This window comes from Rhinopithecus roxellana, chromosome 17 (genome assembly GCF_007565055.1).
Source record: "Rhinopithecus roxellana isolate Shanxi Qingling chromosome 17, ASM756505v1, whole genome shotgun sequence".
Lineage (NCBI taxonomy): Eukaryota > Metazoa > Chordata > Mammalia > Primates > Cercopithecidae > Rhinopithecus > Rhinopithecus roxellana.
In genome coordinates, this window is record NC_044565.1 from 80,644,695 (window position 1) to 80,663,191 (window position 18,497).

The 18,497-nt window shown below is 44.2% G+C and overlaps 1 long non-coding RNA gene across 1 annotated transcript in view; it reads right to left on the minus strand.

Moving 5' to 3' along the window:
* The window catches only part of LOC104663013, a 54,651-nt gene extending 48,500 nt beyond the window's left edge, over positions 1 to 6,151 (minus strand). Inside the window, exon 1 of the long non-coding RNA XR_748081.1 lies at positions 5,873 to 6,151. This is a non-coding gene — a long non-coding RNA (uncharacterized LOC104663013). The remainder of the gene's footprint in view (positions 1 to 5,872) is intronic.
* Between the last annotated feature and the right edge of the window lie 12,346 nt (positions 6,152 to 18,497).

The following is an 18,497-nucleotide window of genomic DNA, read 5'->3' on the forward strand; positions in this document are numbered from 1 at the left end:
GAACTCCTGACCTCAAATGATCCACCCACCTCAGGATTACAGGGTGGGTGGGATTACAGGAGTGAGTACTGGGATTACAGGAGTGAGCAACCACACCCGGCTTTTTGTTTTGTTTTATTCTGTTTTTAGAGACAGAGTCTCACTCTCTGTCTGGAGAGACAGAGTACAGTGACACAGTCATGTCTCACTATGTTGCCCAGGCTGGTCTCTGACTCGTGGCCTCAAGCAATCCTCCTGCCTCAGCCTTCCAAAGCAGAGAGATTACAGGCATCACTGTGCCCTGTCTTAACCCTGCAGTTTTTAACTTAGCTCTGGGGCAATCCTGATCTCTCTTTTTCAGAGGATAAATTAATTATTTCAATTGCCAGGAACAACAGTTCATTGACCTACATGACCCTTCTGGGCTCTAGTGTTAACAAGAATTGACTGAAAAGCTATGGTTTTTTTCTATTCTCGCTTTTCCTAGGAACTGCCATTCTGTGTAATGTCCATGAGCTGGAAAGTACAATCAAATAACATTAAAGAGGCAAGAAAGGCTCATGGGAAGAAAAAAAGGGCAAAAGAAGCATTTTTATAGGAATCAGCAAATCAATATTTAAACAAAAAATGATTGCTCTTATTATATACTGTCTTTACTACAATGATCTGTGCAGCTGCTGGTCCCTTCATTCATTTATAAGGTTCTGGAGGGAAAAGGTCTGTGTCTGTGTTTAATCTTGTTGTTGTTGTTTTGAGATGGAGTCTCACTCTGTCTCCCAGGCTAGAGGTGCAATGGCATGATCTCGGCTCACTGCAAGCTCCATCTCCCGGGTTCACGCCATTCTCTCACCTCAGCTTCCCGAGGAGCTGGGACTACAGGTGCCTGCCACCACGCCTGGCTAATTTTTTGTATTTTTAGTAGAGACAGGGTTTCACTGTGTTAACCAGGATGGTCTCGATTTCCTGACCTCGTGATCCAGCCGCCTCAGCCTCCCAAAGTGCTGGGATTACAGGCATGAGCCACCACGCCTGGTCCTGTGTTTAATCTTCTGCTACACCCGGCCTGGTCTCTAGCATGTACACAAGTGACCCAAGTGACCCATAGAAGGAAGGAATCCGTGGCCCATCCTCCAGAAATGCCTTCAACTCTGGCTTTCAGTTATGTCTGACATTCTCACCATGAGAGTTTCCATCTCTTGGAGGCTGTTCCCTTCCACCAGGTTAACCAGATCCCACACAGAGCAGAGCAGGACACCATGGGGAGAGGCTGTAGAAGAAGAAAGTCAAGGGAAAAGCTGACACATGGGACATGGTCAGTCCTATGAGGGACCCAAATGAGAATACGTGCTAGGACATGGAGCATGGTTCCAGGTCCCATAGGAAGGAAGAAAAATCCCTGAGAAGGCAGACATTGCTCACACCATCATTCTGGCAGGACTAGTTTGGTTCCATGCTGCAACCTGGGCTGCAAGGTTGAGCAACTCCAGGTGGTTCCTGTGTGAACTGAGATGATGGCCTTGGTCTCATTCCTCTGGTCTCCATCAAAATTGGGATGGACTACTACAGACCTCTGGGGAGCCCAGAATACTCTTCAGAGCAGATGCCCAGAGCCTCATTCCACCAAGGCAGGTCAAGAGGCTACTGATGTATTATTTCCCATTTGTTTCGCTTACTGTTTTGATCATTGACTTACTTAGTCATTCATTCATTAACATACTTATCCCTGTTTTGTTACAAAATGGATTTAAGGTGAAACTAATTTATCCAGAGCCTCCCAAAGTGCTGGCATTATGGGTGTGAGCCACCGTGCCTGGCCTAGAAGATAATATTTTTTAAAGTAAACTCATTTCTATCCTCAATTGCATTCAATAATTTAATTCAACAAATAATTTTTAAATGCCTAACTCTATAAACAGTGAGACATCAGTGAAAAGACAAAGATGGGCCCCACCTGAATGTACCTTATAGTCTAGCTACGGACAAGTAACAGACAATTTCAATATAATTGCACACCAGTTACTTCATAATTCTAGTTTTTTGTTTTTTTTTTTTTTTTGAGTCACAGTCTTGCTCTGTAGCCCAGGCTGGAGTGCAGTGGTGTGATTTTGGCTCACTGCAGTCTTCACCTTACAGTCTGAAGCCATCCTCCCACCTCAGCCTCCCAAATAGCTGGGACTACAGGCACACATCACCACATCTGGCTAATTTTTAAAAAATATGTTGGTAGAGACAGGGCCTCACTATATTGTCCAGGGTGGCCTCAAACTCCTGGAATTAAGTGATCCTCCCATCTCAGCCTTCCAAAGTGCTAGGATTATGAGCATGAGCCACTGTGCCTGGCAAATCTTACTATCAGTCAGTCCCTAACTACTGCAACAATTAGTGTTCATAGCCATTTATATTTTATATTCTCTAATGACATCTCACTAATCGTCATACCATTCCTCAACAACCAAAAGTTGTTATCCAGAGCAAGGCTGGTGCAATGGCAGCCCTCTGGCCCCACCCCCAGCCTTTGCTCCCCAATAGCCTGCTGCTACCACCCAGGCAGTGGTCTTCAGTGAGCTCTCCCCTTAAAATGAAAGAACTTACATACAAACATATAAGTGAGAATGGATGTTACAGCAATCAGTGGACAATTTTTAATGCAACTTGCCAACTACAAGCAAGCATGGGGAAGTAGCTAAATTTGTAGAGACCCATTCTCAAACAAGGTCTAGTTATGTTTAGCTCAGATCATCCAGCTTACTTCAGAATTCAATTTAACAAACTGCCCCCAGGGACTGACTAGGAGTCATGAGTTATTTGTGCCTCAGGACACCGACGGGAGCCAGGCTTTCTCTAGTCCAGGAACCTCTGTGCTGGCTCCAGGTGAGAGTCCCTTGTTTCACCTGCTTCCACCCCACGTGCAAGCCAGGGTTTCTTCTTCCTTGAGGAGATGCTGATGATTCAGGTCCTTCCTGGGTTTACGCAGAAAGAGACCCTGGTTCTCCTGACCTTCTAAGCTATGTGAAAAAAATACTGAACTCAAGCCAGGTGTTTTACAGTCCTATTTAGAGGACTATGGGAAATTCATTTGACTTCTAAGAGCCAGAGTTTTATTCCTAGGGAAATAAAGATTCTGCTACCAGCCCTGCTTTTCTCCCTGGCTGGCTGCAAGGCTTAGAGCCTTGTGAAGTGTACAGCCCTGTGTAGAGAGAGGGAGGGATTCATGCTCACACACTCATCTTCTGCTGCGATGCCTAGTTCCCCTGGCTGTGTGTTCACCTGCATCCTAGAGGCTCCACTGTGGTCAGGATCAGCTCTAAGTCAGGATACTTACAGTTATATGAGTTATAATTACATAAGTTTAAGCTGGTCTCGAACTCCTGACCTCAGGTGATCCACCCACCTCAGCCTCCCAAAGTGTGGGGATTACAGGCAGGAGCCACAGCACCCAGCCCTAGATGTGTTAAATGGAATATTTAGTGTCCCAAATCTAGATTACAATCTGAAGAAGAGTAGAAACAGTCCTCCGTATAAACTAACGTAAAACTGAAGCCAATCTCAGGCGCTGGGTCAGGTTTGAAATCTCGTGCTCTCGCAGCTGTGAGCGATGTTTGAGCTAGTCCAGGTTAATCACCGCCTTTTAGAGATGAAGAAAGGAAAGCCTGGCCACTGGCTCCACATCACCCCTAAAGGTAATTGTCAGGCCTCTGAGCCCAAGCCAAGCCAAGTCATCGCATCCCCTGTGACTTGCATGTATACGCCCAGATGGCCTGAAGTAACTGAAGAATCACAAAGAAGTGCAAATGCCCTGCCTTGCCTTAACCAATGACATTCCACCACAAAAGAAGTAAAAATGGCCGGTCCTTGCCTTCAGCGATGATATTATCTTGTGAAATTCCTTTTCCTGGCTCATCGTGGCTCAAAAAGCTCCCCCACTGAGCACCTTGTGACCCCCACTCCTGCCCACCAGAGAACAACCCCCTTTTGACTATAATTTTCCTTTACCTACCCAAATCCTATAAAATGGCCCCACCCTTATCACCCTTCGCTGACTCTCTTTTCGGACTCAGCCGCCTGCACCCAGGTGAAATAAACAGCCATGGTACTCACACAAAGCCTGTTTGGTGGTCTCTTCACACAGACGCGCATGACGGTAATAATAAACCAGGACGCAGGAACCACATTCCTCATCTCCGCAAGTCAGAAGCTGAGGGTAATGGCTGAAATTTGTTTCTTGAGCTTTAAACTTTTTCTGAGTGTGTTTGGATTTTGTATATAAGTTATAATTATAAATATCCTGACGTAGATTCTTTCCTTCACAAAAGCATAGAACAGCTAAGATCACCCAGTGAGTAAAAGACAGAAGCTGAGTTGGTGCACAGTGTGAGGGTTATAGCAAGAGTTGGGAAAAAAAAAGATGGATTTTTTTTTAAACTTCCTTGAAAATAGTGGTAGGATACACAATATTGAAGGAGAAGAACAAAGTTAGAGGACCTACAGTATTTGACTTCAGGACTTACTATAAAGTTACAGCAACCAAGACAGTGTGGTATTGGCAAAACAATAAACAAAGAGCCGGGCGCGGTGGCTCACGCCTGTAATTCCAGCACTTTGGGAGGCCAAGACAGGTGGCTCACTTGAGGTCAGGAGTTTGAGACCAGCCTGGCCAACATGGTAAAACCCCATCTCTACTAAAAATACAAAAATTAGCTGGGCGTGGTGATACACACATGTAACCCCAGCTACTCAGGAGGCCGAGGCAGGAGAATTGCTTGAACCCAGGAGGCGGAGGTCACAGTGAGCCGAGATTGGGCCACTGCACTCCAGCCTGGGTGACAGAACGAGACTCCAGCTCAAAAAAAAAAAAAAAAAAAAAAGAATAAAGAGATCAATGAAACAGAATAGAGATCCCAGAAACAGACCCATATAAATATAGTCAATTGATCTTTGACCAAAAAAACAAAGGTAATACAATGGGGAAAAGATAATCTTTTCAAAAAATGGTACTGGGACAACAGGATATTTACATTCAAACAAATGAATGAATACATAGATCTTATACCCTTCACAAAAAATTAACTCTAAATAGATCACAGATCTAAATGTAAAACACAAAATGATAAGACCCTTAGAAGATAACATAGGAGAAAATCTAGATGACCTTGGCTTTAGTGGTGACTTTTTGTTTTGCTTTGGTTTATTTATTTATTTATTTGAGACAAGGTCTCTGTGACCCAGGCTAGAGTGCAGTGGCACAACCACAGCTTACTGCAGCCTTGACCTCCCAGGCTCAAGTGATCCTCCCACCTCAGCTTCCTGTGTAGCTGTAACTACAGGCACATGCCACTATGCCTGGCTAATTTTTCTGAAAATATTTGTAGAGATAGAGTCTCTCTATGTTGCCAGGCTGTCTTGAACTCCTGGGCTCAAGTGATCCTCCCATCTTGGCCTTCCAAAGTGCTGGGATTACAAGTGTGAGTCACTGCACCCAGCCAGGTTATGACTTTTTTGACATGACACCAAAGGTGTGATCTATGAAAGAAAAAATTGATAAGCTAGACTTTATTTAAATTAGAAACTTCTGCTCTGTAAAAAATACTTATGATAATATAAAGAGAAGCCACACACTGGGAGAAAACATTTGCCAAAGATGTATTTGATATGGGACTATTATCCAAAACGTAAATAAAACTCTTGAAACTCAACAGTAAGGAAACAAACAACCAATTAAAAATGGGCCAAGACCTTAAGAGACACTTCACCACAAAAGATATGCGGGTGACAAATAAGCATATTAAAGATGCCCCACGATGTATGTCATCAGGAAAATGCAAATTAAATCAACAATGAGATACCACCTACACACCTTTTAGAACAGTCAAAATCCAGAACACATGTAAGGTACCTTGATGTGCTTTGGTCAAGGAATAGGCCGAGGCGGGTATCCAGGCCTGTGTGAGTCAGCAAGTTTGGCACGCAGGCGCACACCTCCACTTGTTATATAACCTGTTTGTGTAAGTTCATACTTGACTTGGAGCCACAGTTGTCTGTAAAAGGTATAACTGCCCTGTTAACACTGTGCACCAGAGACATGGCTCTTGGACTCGGCACGCCTCAGCATGACTTGACATGGTGGGCGCGCAGGTGCCCAGAGAAAGAAAGAGTGAGTCAGAGCTGTCCTTCTTTGCAGATGGACAGAAGGAGCCAGGACATAGCTCAGCTCACTCGTGCCCAGAGAAAGAGTTAAGCTGCTCACCCTGAAGGCAAGGGAGAGCCGGCTACGCAGCTGTGTGTGGGAGCCGCCAGACTAAGCAGCCGAGACAGGGCGGGCAGTGTGAGAGAAAGCTGTTGATGAGAGCTGCTGCTGAATAAAACCATCTTTCACCTGCCTACAGCCCCCCGAGTGTTCTTTCTGCTCATCCAGCCACTCCCTTCGGATTCAGCATAATATTTGGCGTAGTCATGAACCTGACAACTGACAACATCCCATGCTGGCAAGGATGTGGAGCAAAAGGAACCCTCATTCATTGCTAATAGGAATGCAAAGTGGTATGGTCACTTTAAGGATAGATTGGCAATTTCTTACAAAACTAAACATATGGTTACCATACAATGTAGTAATCATACTCTTTGACCCAAAGAAGTCAAAAATTTATGTCCACACAAAAACCTGCACATGGATGTTTATAGCAGCTTTATTCAAAATTGCCAAAACTTAGAAGCAACCAAGATGTCCTTCAGTAGGAGAATGGATAAATAAACTGTGGTACTTTCAGACAATGGAATATTACTCAGCACTGAAAAGAAATGACCTATCAAGCCATGAAAATACATGGAGGAAATTTAAATGCATATTACTCAGTGAAAGAAGCCAATTTGAAAAGGCTACATACTGGATGATTCCAACTATATGGCAACATGGAAAAGGCAAAATGATGGAGATGGTAGAAAGAGCAGTAGTTGCTAGGGGTTAGGGTGGAGGGAGGGATGAATAGGCAGAGCGCAGAGGATTCTTAGGCCAGTGAAAATACTCTGTATGATGGTTTAATGGAAGATACATGCCACTATAAATTTGTCCAAACTAACAGAATGTACACCACGAAGAGTAAACCCTAACGTAAACTATGGACTTTGGGTGATAATGATGTGTCAATGTGGGTTATCAATTGTGACAAATGTACCACTCTGGTGGAAGCGACGTTGATAAGAGGGTGGCTATGTATGTATGGGGGCAGGGAGGATATGAGATATTTCTATATCTTCTGGTTAATTTTTCTGTGGACTAAAACTACTTTTAAAAATAATGTCAGCCGGGCACGGTGGCTCATGTCTGTGATCCCAGCACTTTGGGAGGCCGAGGCAGGCAGATCATGAGGTCAGGAGATCAAGACCATCCTGGTTAACATGGTGAAACCCCGTCTCTACTAAAAATACAAAATGTTTTAGGCATGCTGGCGGGCACCTGCAGTCCCAGCTACTTGTGAGTCTGAGGCAGGAGAACGGAGTGAACCCGGGAGGCGGAGCTTGCAGTGAGCCGAGATCATGCCACTGCACTCCAGTGTGGCCAAGAGAGCAAGACTCTGTCTCAAAAAATAATAATAATTACAATGTTTATTTTTCAAAGTTTCTTTAAAAAGAAATATGCAAAGGACAAAGCAGGGACCCTTGAAATTTCATCACTTAGAGCAGTGGTCTCCAAACTACTATGATCACACAGACCATTAGTAAAATAAGTTTGCACACCTTCCTTCAATACATTTATATTGTATTTATTTATAATTTAAAAAATAATAATTGTAGAATCATGGGGCTACCTTTTTTTATACAGAGAGTACAGTTGCTAGACAGATAAGGACTGCTATATTTCTCTTATTCAAAGGGATGTTTTTTCTCTTCTCAAATAAAAACTGACATGAGTCGGGCTAGTTAAGCAATTTCATCTTTTCTCCGGTTACAGATCTGATTTCATAACACACAGTGATCGCCTCTTCTCTGACAGGCATTGAAGAGAACACACTGATAAGTCGGGCCACTCTGCAGAACACCACGGCCCACGTTTCACTTGCTTTTTGTTTCCATCTGGCCTTGTTTTGTGTTAAATGGCCCTCACACTTTTTCTGCCCACTTGCTGCAAGCATCCTAGATGTTTTAAATGGAATATTTCATGCCCCAAACCTAGATTACAATCTGAAGAGTAGAAACAGATCTCCATATGAACCAACATAAAAATGAACCCAGTCTCAGGTGCTGGGTCAGGGTTGAAATCTCGTGATCTCCCAGCTGTGAGCGATGTTTGAAACAGTCCAGGCTAATCCCCGCCTTTTAGAGATAAAGAAAGGGAAGCCTGGCCACTGCCCCTAAAGTTAATAACAAACTAGGACCCAGGAGCCACATTCCTCATCTCCCCAAGTCAGAAGCTGAGGGTAATGGCTAATATTTGTGCCTTGAGCTTTAAACTTCTGAATGTGTTTGAATTTTATTTATTTATTTATTGAGACAGGGTCTTGCTCTGTTGCCCAGGCTAGAGTACAGTGTACACAATTGTATTTGTGCCACCGCAGCCTCAAATTCCTAGGCTCAGGAGATCCTCCTGCCTCAGTCTCCCCAGTAGCTAGGACTACAGACGTGCAACCACCACACTAGGCTAATTTTTTTTTATAGATGGGGATCTTGCTATGTTGCCTAGGCTGGTCTCAAACTCCTGGCCTCAAGCAATCCTTCTATCTTGGCCTTCCAAAGTGCTGATTACAGGTGTGAACCACCATGCTCAGCCTTTTTTTTTTTTTTTTTTTTTAATATTTTCTTTTTACCCTATGATCAGTTAACAGAGGATAAATGTGTGTTCTATTTTATTCTCTCATTTCATCTTCTCAAGATGTTGTATTTGGCAAATGAGGGGAAAATCAGGCCATATAGAGGGAAATGACTTCTCTGTAGACGTTCCTGAAGTTTGCCTCTGGGTTGTAAGTGGAATCCTAGCACCTAAGTTTCCTAATACCTACTTCTTTTTTTTTATTTTTTGGACGGAGTTTTGCTCTGTTGCCCAGGCTGGAGTGCAACAGCATGATCTCGGCTCACTGCAACCTTGGCCTCCCGGGTTCAAGCAATTCTCCTGCCTCAGCCTCCAGAGTAGCTAGGATTACAGGCACCCGCCACCACAACCAGCTAATTTTTTGTATTTTTAGTAGAGACAGGGTTTCACCATGTTGGCCAGGCTGGTCTTGAACTCCTGACCTTGTGATCCACCCGCCTCGGCTTCCCAAAGTGCTGGGATTACAGGCATGACCCATGGCGCCTGGCCACCTAATACCTACTTCTAACAGTAAATAGAATATTTCTACACATTGCAAGAGCAGAGCTCTATAATAATTAAGGAAGCTGGTGATTTATAAGGAAGGCCTGGTGTGTCAGTTATTGCAATTATATACATCGAAGCTTGACATGAAGAAAAGTCTCTGGTCTGGGTGAGGGCAAATCTACTCTTTAACACAACAGAATGATCTAGCACAGGAGATTTCTCAAAGTGTGGTATCTGGACCAGCAGCATCAGCATGATCAGGGGACTCACTAAAAATGCAAATTCCCCAACCTCACCTCAGACCAACTAGATCAGAAACTCTAGACGTGGGGCCCATAATCTGTGCTTGAACAAGCCTCTGAGTTTGACATCTGTTCTGGGGCAGTGTTCTCAAATTTTGGTCCTGGGACCCCCAGCCTCAGGATGTCCAGAGGGGGCTTCTGAGATGGGTTATGTGGAAGTGCAAGGAAATGAAAGGACCAATGGTTTATTCCTTCAAGTTCAGTGTTTCCCAAACTGGCCTAATTGTAAGGACGACTGGGGACCTCTGAAAAAGACCAACTTTCAGGTCGGATGCGGTGGCTCACACCTGTAATCCCAGCACATTGGGAGGCCAAAGCAGGAGGAGCCCTTGAGCTCAGGAGTTTGAGACCAGTCTGGGCAACATAATGAGACCCCATCTCTACAAAAAAAGTTCTAAAACTTAGCCAGGTATGGTGGTGCATATCTGCAGTCCCAGCTCCTCAGGAAGCTGAAGTGGGAGGATTGCTTGAGCCTGGGAGATTGAGGCTGCAGTGAGCTGTCATTGCAGTGCTGTGCTCCAGCCTGGGTGACAGAGCAAGACCCTGTCTCAAAAAAAAAAAAAAAGACACAATTCCTGGACCCTACTCCAGAGGATTCAGAATCGAACCAGGAGAGAATAGTGGCAAAGGGCAGGGTCAGATTCACATGCAGCCGCTTGGAAGATGTGGTCCACTCATCCTAACTCCCTAGGAAATTATTGCTCTGGGACTCCAAAACCACTGATTTAATTTATAAAATCCACCTCAGCCCAACACCATCAACATTTGAGAGGAACCCACCTGCTGGTCCTTCATTCAGTTAATAAGTATTATTCAGAATTGATTGTGTTTTAAACAAGGGAATAAAAATGTTTTTAAATAAAAATTTCTGTCTCTGATTATTTTTTAGGGCTATGATGGATGATCAGGCACGCAGAAGCCCAAGGAGACCTCTGAAGACAAAGCATTCAGTCTAGATGGAGGAAAGACTGTCACTAAATGGAGGGAGAAGAGGGAGGTTACGCAGGAGAGAGTGGCAAGAAGATAAACGGGGAAGAGAAGGACCAAAGAAGCTGAGATTTCCTGTGAAACTAATGAAGGATGATTCTGGCCCCTTGGACCCATGGGAGGGAAACTAGCTTGATGGGTTAGTACCAAGGTGAAAGCTTTTGAGGCTGCTTTGTTTAAGCACCTGCTCTATCCCTTTCCAACAGGCATTTGGCTCCACCTATTTGAGCCTCAGTCTCCCCATCTACGAACAGGCTGATGATAGCTGCTGTCAAAGAGCCATGACCAGCAAATATAATGAGGTTGTTGGTGTTTCCCAGGCTCCATCAGCTGGTGTGGCCACACAGCTATAGCTAGCCAGAAGCATGCAGTGCATGGGAACCATTATGATTCTAAACACCTTCTGGCAGTACTCAAACTTTTTCCATCTAAGTCATCACCTCTTAGTCAAGGGAAAGGCTGTCTCCTTATAGACCCTTCCAGTGACGATCAGTCCTATTTCTGATGTACTTTATTTATTTATTTATTGAGACAGAGTCTTGCTCTGTCGCCCAGACTGGAGTGCAGTGGTGCAGTCTCAGCTCACTGCAACCTCTGCCTCCCGAGTTCAAGTGATTCTCCTGTCTCAGCTTCCCAAGCAGCTGGGATTACAAGTGCGCACCACCACGCCCTGCTAATTTTTGTACTTTTAGTAGAAACAGGGTTTCACTATGTTGGCCAGGCTGGTCTCAAACTCCTGCCTTCAAGTGATCCATCCACATTGGCCTCCCAAAGTGCTGGGATTACAGGCATGAACCACTGTTTCCAGCCCTTCTGATGTACTTCAAAGCCAGACTACACACCAATAAAATAGTTTATCGGCTTTGTCTCATCCCATTGGTGAATGAGGAGAGGTGGAGCAGGAAAGAAGCCTGTTCCTGGGGTGGTGGGCCCAGCAGCTCTCATGGCTGCCTATGCCTTCCTCTGGCTCAGTTTAAACTCAGTGGGGCTTAATCCCAGGTGCACCGTCTGTTTGCAGCAGAGCCAAACGGGTTCCTTGCAAGGATTTTCTCTGCATCTCTTGCGCTTCCTAAATCTGGTTGCCTCTTTCCCACCACAACTTGCTACTCCAGGCAAAAACGAGGCAAATTCATTGGAAAAGGAGCTGAGATTGACAAGAATTTAATTTTCCCCTGAGAGATTCTTTAAAAAGGGGCAGGCCAGCACTCAGACCTAAAGCGGGTTGATTGACTAGTAATTGGTTAATTATCTACACCAGTGGTTCTCAAACTTGAGCATGCATCACAACCACCTGGAGGGTTGATTCTTACACAGACTGCTGGGCCCTACGTCCAGGGTTTCTAATTCAGCAGGTCTGGGGTGGGGCCTGAGAATTTGCCTTTCTACCAACCTCCCAGGTGATGCTTATGCTGTTGGTTCCAGGACCATACTTTGAAGACCACTTACTCTACATTTTGGAGAAAGAAACTATGAGTTATCAAAAGCTACAGATTATCACTAAAAAGCCAAATTGAAAGCTACTCTCCCTTAATGGCAAATTGTAATGGAGGCTAAAAGGAAGCATAAAATATCACTGAATAGGCATCAGATAATCTATGACATCATACTTGATTACAGTACTTGTTCTGATCACCAGTGCATGGTGTTCAGTTTATCGTTTGTGAGCATGGTTGTCGTCTTCTAATTTTGTTTTTAATTTATAGAGAACTTTGGCATCCAGTATAATATGAGGGCAATTGAATGACCCGTTGTTCCAAAACCATCTCCTGTTTCAAGAGAAATTTCCAGCATCAGAGTCAGAAAGTTAATGACGATGTGTCTAGACCTACATAGAGAACTAAACAGGGAACCCAGAGTATCTTCTGGCCTTCTATCATTGAACTTGAAAGCATTAATTAAATTAGTTGTCAACACTTTGGTGCTGAGACAGTGAGAAGCAAAGCAACACAGGTAGAACCATGGCTAAAGTCAGCCTCAGAGGAAGAAAATGAGACGGAGAAGCAGCTTGAAGATTTTAGTCTAAGGGCTGGGTGCGGTGACTCATGCCTGTAATCCCAGCACTCTGGGAGGCCGAGGTGGGCTGATCACCTGAGGTCAGGAGTTGGAGACCAGCCTGGCCAACATGGCGAAACCTTGTCTCTACAAAAAATACAAAAATTAGCTGGGTGTGGTGGCTTATGCCTGTAACCTTAGCTACTTGGGAGGCTGAGTCAGGAGAATCGCTTGAGCTTGGGAGGCAGAGGTTGCAGTGAACTGAGATCCGCACCACCACCAAAGTGAAACTCTTGTCTCAAAAAAAAAAAAAGAAAAGAAAAGAAAAGAAAAAAGAAAAAAAAGAAAGAAAGATTTGGGTCTTAGGTGGCTGTCCAAGGACAAAACAGGGAGGGAGATACTGAAACAAGGTTACGGGTGGTATCAAGACACCTGCTTTCAGGTACCACCATCTCAATTATCAAAGGGGTTATAAGATGCAAAAGTGAGAGCAAAACAGGTCCTGACTGCTCCAAAGGGAAATCAGCAGAGTCATTAATGACTTGGCTCCTGACCAGCCCCGTGTGCCCTGTTTAATTCTCAAGAGCCTCTCCTCCCTGACGCACTGTCCCAGTTCTCTTCCCGTACCCAGGAAGGCATGCTTTCTGTGTAGGTCATTCCACAAGGAGGCTGGGTCACTTATTTCTGGGAGGATGTGGTGCAGGTCCATGGAGGGGAAGATCAGCAGCTCAAGCTCAGACAGAAATATGTACCCTGAAATTCGAGATGCCTCGTGCTAATTCCCATGGAGACTGGTGTCAGGTAACTGAGGACAAGACCGTAAACACAGTCGCATCTGTCTGACCCTGTTCTGTAGGCAGCATCTAGGGGATTCTCTCTCCCTGGGGCAGCCTCCTTGGGCCTAGCAGCCAGCTCTTGGTATAGAAACCTCGCCTGGAAAGCAATATTTCCATTGCGCTGGCTCAAAAGAGGCTTTACAGTGAGCTCAGGGCCTTTCTGGACAGTGGTGTACTCAAATTAGGGGGAATGATGAAAGTGTTAGGAAGCAGGATGGGTAACATTAGGGTGCTCAAACCCAGAAGGCTGAGGGTTATGCCAAGAAAGGCTTTTGAACATATCAAATAAACTGATTTTTGTAGCCTTCTGCCCATGAGCCAGGCACTTTGCCTGTGTTGTTTCATCCTCACTACAACCATGTGAAGGTGCAGAAATAGGCTCAGAACTAAGTCACTTGCCCAAGGACATCCAGCAGGTAGTGACAGAGCCAGGATTCCATCAGACTCACTCAGAGCCCATGCTCTGTCCATCCCACCATGTAGCCCTCTAAAGAGGAACACCAGTAGGATCTCTAATTAAGGAGAAAAATGTGATATTCAGGTTTTCTCTATTTCTGCAGCATGAGAGGTTTAGGTTAGACACAAGTGGGGATTGTTCAAACAAAAATGGATTGTCTCAGGAAGTTAAAGAACTCCCTTTAGGGGATGATTTGGGAGCATGACCCTGCCCGGAAGTGGAAGAATGCAAAGTGAAGGAAGGCCCTCCGCAATCTAGGGGCAGTCCAGAGGAAAAGGCACGGATGTGGGGCCTGCACGTGGTTCTGGGGAGTCACAGGAGAGGGAGAGTTGCTAAAGCCCCCCAACCCCACCAAACACACACACGCAATCCAAAAGACTAACTGAACATGTGGGGCCTTTTTTAAAACTTTACTACTCAAAGGAATGAAGCTGTAGTTTACACCAGGTGTCAGGTGGCTGTTTTTGGCTGTTAGACTTGCCCGCCCCTTCCCCAGGAAACCCTTCCTTGCCTAAGATAAATGTTGTTGCTTATTCAGACTGTTTGGAGGAGGAGGAAGCAGAATATTTGTGCCCAGGAAACTTTTTTTTTTTTTTTTGAGACAGAGTCTCGCTCTATTGCCCAGGCTGGAGTGCAGTGGTGCAATCTCGGCTCACTGCAACCTCCGCCTCCCAGGTTCAAGCAATTCTCCTGCCTCAGCCTCCAGAGTAGCTGGGACTACAGGCGCACACCACCACACCCGGCTAATTTTTGTATTTTTAGTAGAGACAGGGTTTCACTATGTTGGCCAGGGCTGGTCTCAAACTCCTGACCCCGCATGATCCACCCGACTCGGCCTCCCAAGCGCTGGAATTAACAGATGTGAGCCGTCCCGCCCAGCCCAGACCTTCTCAGCAGAAGTCCATCCAACCCTAGCGGTTTGCACCCTGTGGGCCCTGCAATGAGGGAGGCAGCTGTATGTTCCCATCTGTGGAGTGCTGGTATGTCCTGCCACAGAGTCAGGGGTCCTCAGATCATGGATGCCAGCCAAGAGTGGAATGATTAGGAGCAAAAGCAAATCTAAACCTTGATAGTCTAGTGGACTTGAGCATCCCCAGGTGTCCCTATCTGCAAACAGTTCACCACCAGAAATGAGCTCCCTGGGGAGGGGCTCTGTGTGTAATTGGCTCCTCTGAGAGACTCCCTGCCCCCAGCAACTGCAGGCAACCTCACTTCCTAGGAGGAGCAGAGAGCTTTGCTCCCCAGTCTGGGTGAACAGTGTCAGTTGCTCAGGGGATATCCTCTTTGACCACCTTGCCTACCCGGTGTCCCAGACACCCTCAGGTGTTCACCTCTCCTACAACACTGTCTTTGCATTCAGGCATCTCTGTTTTCCCCACGAGTCTAAATCCTTTTCATCCTTCAAGGACTAACTGGAAGACACTTCCTCCCTGAAGCCTCCCAGGCTACCCAGCCCATGAAGATGTCTCCTGTGAATTTTTCACCAGTCTGTATTGCTGATTTGGCCTTCTCTGATACCTCAATTCTCCTCACCATTAGTTGCCTTGACTTTTTTAGCTGTATCTCTGTACAGATGATTTCGCTTTTTAAAACATTTCCCGCAGCACAGAGTGCACTCAGTCCAGTGAGCACAGCAGACATTCCGATTGCTGGACTGCCTGAGTATGAATTATGGACAAACTTCTTTAAAAAATTTTTTTACTGGGTCTGCATTATATCCTCTCAGACACAAATGTCCCAGCCTTCACAGGGTATATCTGTTCATACAGAGGAAAATAATAAAACAGAAAATGGAAAGCATTCATAATGCCACCATCCAGAGTCAACCAGTGCGTGCTAGCATATATCCTTCTGCGTGTGTGTGTGTGTGTGTAAACAGCTTCACTGAGAGTATCATTCACACGTGTCATACAATTTGATAGCCACGTGGAAAACATCAAATTAGATCCATTCCTTACATTAGGCACCAGGGTAAAAGCTTTTGGATTAAGCATCAAATGGATCAAAATCTAAATGTAAAAATGAAACCATACAAATAATGCAAAAAACAGACAGTGGAATACTTTATAATGTAGAAAAGACAAAATCTTTTCTAATTATAACTCATAAAATCCCTAACTCATAAAGGTAATAAAATATTAACAAATTTGATTCTGTAGCATTATAAAAACACCCTAAGTAAAATATCCTAGTAAAATCAAAAGGCAAACGAAAACCTGGGAGAAGGAATTGCAAATTGTATCACAGTCAAGGTTAGTTAACAATCAAGGTTAATGAATTGTTAATATCCTTAACAATTAAAGAATTTCTCAGAATAAAAAGCCTAATAACCTGATAGAAAAATGGGCAAAATATGAACAGATATTTCACAGAAAAAGCAAAGCAAATAAAACTAGTGAAAATATGTTTACTATTGTTTTCCTAATAACAGAATTGCAAACTTAAAATATGTACACTATGGTACCATTTCTTATCTTTCATATAGGCAAAAGTCCAAAAGTTGGACAATATAGTCTATTGGTGAGGCTTTGGGGAAACATTCTCCCCTATTCTGATGGGGATTCAAAATCATACAATCTCTTTGGAGAAGGATTTTGTAATGTCTAGCAAAATTACATGTGCTCTTGCCCTTTGACCCAGCAACCGCAGTTCTAGGAGTCTATTGCAAACATAACTACCAGAAATGTGAAGTGGCATATGCTCCAGTTATTCATTGCAGCACCATTTGTAATAGCAAAAACTGAAAACAACCCAAATGTCCATCAGTAGGCCACTGGTTGAATTTATTAAGGAGTATGCACACAGTGAATTGCTGTGCAGCAATAAAAGGAAGGAGGATAGATGGCCTCCAGAGTATACTGGTAAGTAAGAAATACAAGGTCAGAAGAGTAAATACAGTATGCTAGCTTTTTTTGTTGTTGTTAGAAAGGGAGGAGGGGCCTGGCACAGTGGCTCATGCCTGTAATCCCAGCACTTTGGGAGGCTGAGGCAGGCAGATTACCTGAGGTCAGGTGTTTAAGACCAGCCTGTCCAACATGGCGAAACCCATCTCTACTAAAAATACAAAAATTAGATAGGCATGGTGGCAGGCACCTGTAGACCCAGCTACTCAGGAGGCTGAGGCAAGAGAATCACTTGAGCCTGGGAGAGGGAGGTTGCAGTGAGCTGAGATCGCATCACTGCACTCCAGCCTGGGCAACAGAGCAAGACTGTCTCAAAAAAAAAAAAAAAAAGGCCAGGTGTGGTGGCTCATGCCTGTAATTCCAGCTCTTTGGGAGGCCCAGGCGGGCAGATTACAAGGTCAAGAATTCGAGACCACCCGGGCCAATATGGTGAAACCCCATCTCTATTAAAAATACAAAAATTAGCTGGGCATGGTGGCAGGCGCCTGCAGTCTCAGCTACTGGGAAGGCTGAGGCAGAAGAATCGCTTGAACCCGGAAGGCAGAGGTTGCAGTGAGCCAAGATTCTGCCACCACACTGCAGCCTGGGCGACAGAGCGAGACTCCATCTCAAAAAAAAAAAAAAAAAGTTAATTAGAAAATATTATCTCGGCCGGGCAAGGTGGCTCAAGCCTGTAATCCCAGCACTTTGGGAGGCCGAGACTGGCGGATCACGAGGTCAGGAGATTGAGACCATCCTGGCTAACACGGTGAAACCCTGTCTCTACCAAAAAATACAAAAAACTAGCCGGGTGAGGTGGCGGGCGCTTGTAGTCCCAGCTACTAGGGAGGCTGAGGCAGGAAAATGGCTTAAACCCGGGAGGCGGAGCTTGCAGGGAGCTGAGATCCGGCCACTGCACTCCAGCCTGGGCGACAGAGCGAGACTCGGTCTCAAAAAAAAAAAAAAAAGAAAAGAAAAGAAAAGAAAATATCATCTCTAAGATGAGATGAGAAAGAATGGCAGCTGTGACAGCTGAGTGGGGAAGGGGCAGACATGGAGGCTAAATTCTCTGCTTATATCTCTCCTATAATTTTTACTTTCAGCATGTAAATATGTTAGAGTATTGAAAAACAAAATTATACTTAGAAAAGGCAACTCCCTTCAATCAAAAACAAACTTAGCCAAATGATGGTTATAGTATAGCAAGTTGATTTTGTAATCACAGGGAGAAGAATTATTTTAAGTGACTTTAAAACGCAGTACTTTGACCGAATATCTCTCTAGGGAGGATACAGCCTAGGGGCAAAGAGAACCACAGAAAAATCTGAAACCATATTTGTCAGTCTTCTTAGTTATTCTACCGGACAAATGGCCCAGTTTCTTCAACAAATAAAATGAACAGAAATTGAAAGGAAAACATTCTTTTATGGATTAGAAAAGACTTAAGAGACAGACCTGTGACCAAATGCAAGGGTGAAAAGAGAATTTTGAAATAATCAAAGAAAATTGAACTGTGATATTAACTGATATTAAGGAAGTGTTAATTTTGAGCGTCATTTTATTTAATTTCATGATTTGTTTTATTATAGTTCATTGTATTATTATGGTTCTGATTAATTTATATTACGGTTTATTTAATTGAGTACTGTGATTATGGGGTTTTTTTTTTTTCTGTTAAGAGATTTTTTTCCCCTTTTGTCTATGGTATATTTATTTATTTCTAATTTTATTTTGAGTTGTTTGTTGTTGTTTTTTTAAAAGTATGACTTTAAGTGA